We start from the raw sequence: 7934 nt of genomic DNA on the forward strand, positions 1-7934 counted from the left end.
GATATTTTAAAGGTGGCTCCTATTGCATAGTACTTAAGTTCCATCTAACTGATGATTATTTTAATACTATTTGTAGAGACTCGTACCCAACATGTGAGATATTGTATACTTTAATTTGAATATCTCATAATTTTGTCTTATAAAGATAACTCACAAGTTTAAATTTAAACCTCTATTTATATATTATAGCAAATTTTTAAAATTTTTTGATATAAGATTAAGGTGTCACAAAGATTTCTATTTAAGGATTTAGAAGGGAAAAATGACCTTACCCTTATTCAATTTCAAACAGCAATATCAAAATTTAAAATCTTATTATGATCCAACCTATTAATGAAATATAATTTATTAAAATTAAAATTTGTTCTCATTAATCTTTTCGTAAATTTTCAATTATTGTTCAAAAAAATTATCAAATCCATGACTTGAAAAAATTTTAAAATATAGCTAAGCATAGTAAAAGTCATCTACTATGTTATTTGGTTCTTTGCCAAGAATGATTTTCCTTTTTTCCAAATTAAAAAGAAAAAAAAAACTATATCATCAATAAATTTTATTTTTAATTTGTAAAAAAATATTTTTAACATATTTTTTGTTTATTTTCACCATTAAAAAAAATTAAAAAATGATTTTGTAGATTGGTGAATGAAATCCAAACATTTCATATATATTATAGGAGGTAAGTAGGAGTGCTTGTTGATTCATAAATCTCATCCCATCCTATCTTATATTAAGATAAAAATAGGAATATTAACTGTTAGGATATCCAATGGATAAAATTAATTTAAATATAAATTTGAGGAAACCACGAAGAAAGAAAGAGGCGAATAGTTATGGATGGCAATGAGTAGGGTTGGGATGAATTTTTGGTTGTCTTGAACTCGACTCGATTATATATATAAAATACCTGAATCTGATCCAATCTAATTTTTTTAAAATTTTTTCATACCTAAAGCCAACTCGACTAGACATTATATAAAATCGTACTTGATCCAACTTGATCTAAAATTAATAAAATATTATTTTTAAATATAAAATATTATTTTTTAAAATATAAATATAAAAGAAAATTAATATAAATATAATTAATTAATTAATTAATTAAAAAAATAATTTATTTTTATATTAGGTCAGGCAGGGTTGGGTTTGCCCAAAACTCGACCCTGAGTTGACTTTTTTTTTCTTTTATCACCGACATGACTCGACCCGATATCTGATTTTAAAAAAATGATCATTGGTTTGACTCGAACAATCTCTTTTGGAGAATGAAGAGTAAGTTGACAGTATCTGGGACTGCGTTCCCAAAGCTTCAATGGATCTTCACTAAAGTTTTTCTGTAAAATTTTATAAAGCCAATGTTTTTCATTAATAGCTTTAAGTTCAGAAATATGTGTTATTTCTGATCGAAAACCATTATCACAAACATGGTTGTGTTTGGATAAAAGATAATCAGAATAAACAGAAAAGGGTAAATACTTATGTATAAAATTATTTCCTAACAGTATGTCTCCATGCATATTAAGAAAACATAATATTTTAGGTATAACGAATTTTTTATCGTTTAAAGCAACTGATATAGTTTTTGCCTTTAGGCTAACAATGGTTTCTTTACCATCGATACCTACTATTATTATAGGATGCTTCATAAGTTGTCATTTGGTTGACGGCAAAGCATTAAGGCGATAGCTTGAGATTGTTGCTCCTGTGTCAATAAGAATATTTAAACTATAGGGTTTATAGTTTTGAAAATAAAAATAACCTTCTATATAAGTATAATATCTTACCTTGTTGGCAAATGATATTATTTCTTGAGGGTAAGTCTCAGAAATACGAAAATTATTTATAGAATGTATCATTTTAATATCTTCATTTCTAGTTTTTCTAGAAGAGGAAGTATGTGAGTTAATCACAGAATGATAATGGGTTTGATTATCAACTGTACCTTGCTGAGATGGATTATCTCCTGCAAAAATAAGAATTTGAGCAGTATCAGTATTACCTGATTGACGCATACTATTTGCTTGTCTGAGGGTTTTTGTACTGTTTGTACCATGAAAACTTGAAAAAGAACTTCGATAAGGAGTACAAAAAGATTGATTACTAGTTATACTCTCAATATCATCATCTGATTGATGATAAAAAATATTTACGAGCGGTAAAACCAGGTTTGGATTAAAATTGGTTGATTCATTTGGATTTTTAAAGTAAAGATTTTTTTCTGATGAAAAAAATTTTAAACTTGGTACTTTCTGGTTTTCAGAAGTATTTGAAAGATCTTCGAGACACCATTCTTTTGGGATTGATAAGTCTACGAGATTTACTAATTTAGGTTTAATTTCTGAATCAAAAGTATTTGGTTCAAAAATTTCAATAATATTAGAATCTATCGGTTTGATAGAGGTATTAGTAGTATTGGTAAATTCATAAACCACTGACCAGTTGATTGAAAGATCATGCGATGTTGATTCGAATGCAGAATTGGTTATTTTGATTCGAAGACATAAACATTTTTCAATGTTTTCATCAAAAATAAAAAAACCCCGTATGGTTATTAATTACAAGAAATTAAACCAAAATCTTGTTTTTGATGGCTATTTTATCCCTCGTAAAGATGTTTGAATTAATTTAGCAAAAAATGCTAAATATTTTTTTAAATTTGATTGTAAATCAGGTTTTTGGCAAATCATGCTAAATGAAACCTCTAAACCCCTTACTGCTTTTAGTGTACCAGTAGGCCATTACCAATGGACTGTTATGCCTTTCGGTCTATGCAACGCACCTCAAATCTGATCGAAACCCATCAAATACAAGTCAAAATACCTTCTCTATGAATAATTTGATAGTTAACCTGGCAACACAAAATGATTTAAAAAAAGACACTGTCGATAGATTATGATTTGATTAAATTAAAATCAGATTAGATTCCTTTTATCATTCATTACCCAATTAATCACATCTGCCACCTTATAATTAATTATTTTCTAAGAGATCAAAATTATTTTTTAATCTGAATTTTATTTCTACATAGTTTTAATTGTATTATGATATAAGCAGTCTAAAGTTTTTCTAGTAAATTAGTCAAAATCTAGTTGGGAATAATAATAATAAATTAACTTATCAAAGATGGTGTCATATAGTCTTTTAATTATTCTTTTTTTTTTAATAGGATCAATGTCATGAATGATTATTAACTTATAGTAAAATGTATAATATGGTATTTTAATTTTAAAAATCTTTAATGTGGTACTTAAATTATAAATTTGTTAATTAATATAATACTTATATTTAATTTAGCTAACTTCAAATAACGATACATAATAGATAAATAATCTTTTACGTACCACATTAGTTAATAAATTCATAATTTGAATACTATATTAAAAACTTTTAAAATTTAAATATTATATTAAATATTTTTCTAGAATTTAAGGGCCACCTTTCCAATAAATTGTAGCTATGTAAAATCTTCCAATTTTCACAAAACTTTTATATCCATATGGGTGTGTGCTTATAACTTATGTTATGATACATAACTTATGTTCTTATTTCTTATACTCTAAATTATCTTATAATTTATCAATAAGACTTTGATTTAGTGGTGTAAAAAAAAAAATCTAGTGCTTGGATGTCTTAAGTTTAAGTTGTATTATGTGTGGAATTGATTTAATTTTACGTTGAATTTATTTAGTTATATTCTATTTTGTTGATTTGTTTTGTTTGTTTGATTATCAACGATTTTTCATATACGGTTGTAAACTTGATTATGATGATAGTTTAAAATTTACATGTGCTATAGTAAACCCAAGAGGTATTTTTGCGGTGAAAAAGTATGTTTGGAATAAAAAATCACTATATTATACTATATTTTTAATATTTTATTATTTTATAAGTATCTTTTTAAAAATTTTAATTTTTCCCAGTATTTTTTCACAGCAATACTAAATACATAAAATTTCTAACCATACATATTTTTACCACACTTTTTAAATGTATTTTTTTCTAATACAAACTTCTTTCAAGTGCAACACTATTGTAAACTAATCCATATTGCGGAGATAAATGATCATATCAATTAGGCGAATCTGTGGATTGCATCACTCATACGTGCAATTGAACATAACATATTCTGAGTCAATTATCATCTCGAATTAATTCCCTCTTTCCCAATTTTGCAGCAAACAAATCATCATCTTAGGGCAAAAGTAAAGAGAGATACTGTCTACTTTTCATATTTGGTTTCAAATTTGGAGGAGGCATCAAAACGTGCTTGTAATTAACTTTTCGTGTTTAATTACTAAAAGGAAAAGAAAGGAAAATATGCCAATTTTATAGAAAACATGTGAGGTGAGTGGGTTAGGTTGAGAGATGTGACAAACAAGAGAGACGTTGGGCAACAATGAGTGGGAGAATCGTCCTTTCCTCTTTCGGTTTTGCACGTTGGATTAAGACCGCACATTGCAAATTGGCTCACCTTTGACCTGAGATCAACCTTTTCTTTTTCTTTCCATAACAAAACAATGAAAAAATGTGTCATTATAAAAACATTCTCATCAACAAATCAAATTAAACCAATTGATTAAGAGCTTAATCAAGCAAAATTTGTGGACCCCCTCCACGATTTGATCCTTTAATAGGACAAATTAATTCGACAATTGTAAATATAGATAATGAAGCCACCAAAGAATTATGCCAAAGTGATGAAAAGTAATTATTTGATCAAATCAAGCTAAGATCAATTAAGTAATGGATTAATTAAATTATTGTAATAAAATATTAATTAAAACTTTGATAAGTCGGACCGACCAACCTAATATCATTTGACTTAGGGTATAGCTCATGTTCTTCCAGTTGAGTAGAAGGGTCCAATTTTCAATTTGACGTAAATATTTTAGTAATTGTTTGCTTAAATCGATGATGATTTGTGCGAGTTTGTTTTGTAAAGGAAATGACAAAAGGGTGGAAAGAGCAAGAAGAAGTCTTGATACTATGAATGACACAATGTTTTTATCAATTATCTATTCTAAATATTTAGAATGTTCAATCTACTCCAACTAATCACTTTTGATTCTTGAAATATAGTTGATCAATTGGATTATAATATATATAGTAGGTTAAAAATATTAATTTTATAAAATGAAAGCATCCGAGTAACATATATATGAACTCGTCAAAAAAAAAAAAAAAACCCATAAATTATTAATTTACATTTTTTATTTATAGAAAAAGAATTTTTGTGGTGTGTTCAAAGAATTTGTCTTGCTATTCATCTTATATTTGAAAAAGAAAATTTGGTTTAGGTGTATTTGCTTTGATGATCCAAAATTCTTTTAATACGTGAAGTTGAATTTCAAGTTCGTGACAAGCATGGAAAATTCATTTGCCAAGTTTAAATAATAGGTAAGTAAATTAATTAACTATCTCATTTTTTCAAAAAATTTTTTAATACTTGAGTTGTAATATATCCATAACAACATCCAATCATGAAATCAAATACGATACATTTACAGAATTTTAAAAAAAAAATTTTCACAATTTTTTTAACTAATTTGATGACTGGAACTTTAAACCTCGACACTTGATTTGACTAGATAAAATATTTTGTTACGTTTCCGAGAAAGATACCAAAATAAGAAATTAAAAAAGAAAAACTCAGAGAGAGATTATGAGCCACCTTGAGACTTGGTCATGGCCTGTGGCAAGTTGGCCACCACATGATATATGATATATAAAAGAAAAAGAAAGAAAAAAACAAAAGAGTAGATAGATATTTTTATTGAAATGGAATAGAAGAAAGAAAAAGGAGGTGGAATTAAGCTTGGAATATTCTATTGATCAGGATTTCAAAGACTCTGCAGTATGAATGCAGGAATCATAATATGTTATTAGAATATACGTATAAGCTGTTTACAGCTTATCATATATATTGAAACAAACCATGAAACTATACACTCTGGTACGGAGACAATCAGTCAATACGTATAAACATCATGCGACGCGATCTTCATCATTGCCTCTTTTTAATTATTTATATAAAATATTAAAAATACTTTTATTTCGTATTTAAAACGAAAAGAGAAAAAGGACGAAAAATTCACTTGCACGTAACTTGTGATTTGGAAACCCTAATGTCGAAAAAATTTCTTTTCTTTTTTTTTAAATAAGAGGAAATCTAAATGATGCGAATAACGTGGGAAGCAAACATACTTGACCTAAAAAAATAAAAGAGAAATCACGAAGTCGTTTTACAGATATCGAGAATATAACTCTCATTTTAGTTTTATTCAGTTTTGAAGAGCTCTGACAAATGTGTTTTAATAAAGGTTTTAATTTCAAGTTGGTAAATGATGAATTTTCGATTTTAGCAGTCAGATTTAAATTTTAATAGCTTTTTATTAAAAAAAATCATAATAATTATTGTGATACGTAAAAAAAATATATAATAAGATGGAAATGCAGTAAAATATAGTGTTATGTAATAATTATATAAAGGATAAGCAAAGACTAATTAACAAGTCCAAGAATAAGGTTGGACCAACTTTTTCACGCGTGCTATGCAAATGCATGCCCTTAATCTGCGCTTGAATCCACGTGCATCTTAAAACGCAGAGTCACGTTCATTTTCTTAGTCGTAATCATTTATCACTTATCTTTGAATAATATTGTAAAATATTTATTTTCTATGTTATTTTCGACTATCCAAAGTAGTTTGTTTAATTGATAAGAAAATTTTTCTTTCATCGTTTATTAGGGTATGATTTTTGTGAGGAGCACTTTAATTTTTAAAAATAAAATATCAAATGCAGTAAATTAATATAAAAAAATTTTAAAATCATTTAATAAAGAAATTAAAACTAGAAAAAATTTGAAAATATTCCTAATCATATTATGTAAAAATATATATATCATGATCGAGAAACAAGTATATTTTTGCTTTTAAGAGTTGCGAGATGAGTTTTTAAGAGTGTTTCTTTTAGAGGAAATGATTGAAGATCCGGAGATAAAGGGCAATGGAATTGGTGGAAGGAGAACATGTGAAGGCAAGATATGAGGCACATGGTTTGAGCTAACTGTTGCACGCCATTAGGATCTTAAGCTCTTAGTTTGAAGATAACTTTTTTTTTTTTTCCAAAAACTCAAAATTACTTGTTTTTTTTATTCATGATTAAAATAATATGGCTAGAAACAAGGTTTTTGGAGTCCCCATGTTAAGCACTCACATGAAGCAATAATTACTATTTATCAAAAAAAAAAAAAGACTAACAGACAGTGAAGGGAAAGAATTTAACATTTGATGTTTAAGGAGTTTAAGATGGAGGTTATAATCGGTAGGAAGAAAAGAGCTGGCAAAGAAAATGTTTTCTAGTGTTGACAAAGATTTCTATCAAAGGGAAAGACTAGGGGCAGTCGATCCCGACACCAGAATTTCAACACTGCGTACGCAAAGAATACCAATCCTCCTCTAATATTAAACTTCATCCTCAATTTTGTACAAACGATAGAACAAGTCTTAAACCTGCTACCCAATACTTCCATTTTCAAACCAAAATACTCTCCTGCTACATGGTAGGTACGAAGGAGAAAGGGAAAGAAAAAAGGACTGCCATTTGCCCGTTCCTCAATTTCACTTTAGGAAACAGAAAAACATAAATTTATAACTTACAAAGAAAAAAAAAATTAATACAATCCACCCTTGATACCGCAGGCAATGACATGAAATATTGATGCAAACGAATTCAATTCCTTATAATCTATTTGTATTAACTAAATACTCAGATTCGACTTATTTGAACTAAAAAAATAAATATTAGACTCAAATAACTCATGGGTGTTATCAATTTTTTTTATTTTTGAAAACTATGTGCATATAGAAATAAAATATAATATTTACTTATTTCAAAAATTTATTAGAATTGCTATGCCAAACTCAGAGCTCA

Source organism: Durio zibethinus, chromosome 25, assembly GCF_047325235.1.
Source record: "Durio zibethinus cultivar Kanyao isolate XHJ-2024 chromosome 25, ASM4732523v1, whole genome shotgun sequence".
Taxonomy (NCBI): domain Eukaryota; kingdom Viridiplantae; phylum Streptophyta; class Magnoliopsida; order Malvales; family Malvaceae; genus Durio; species Durio zibethinus.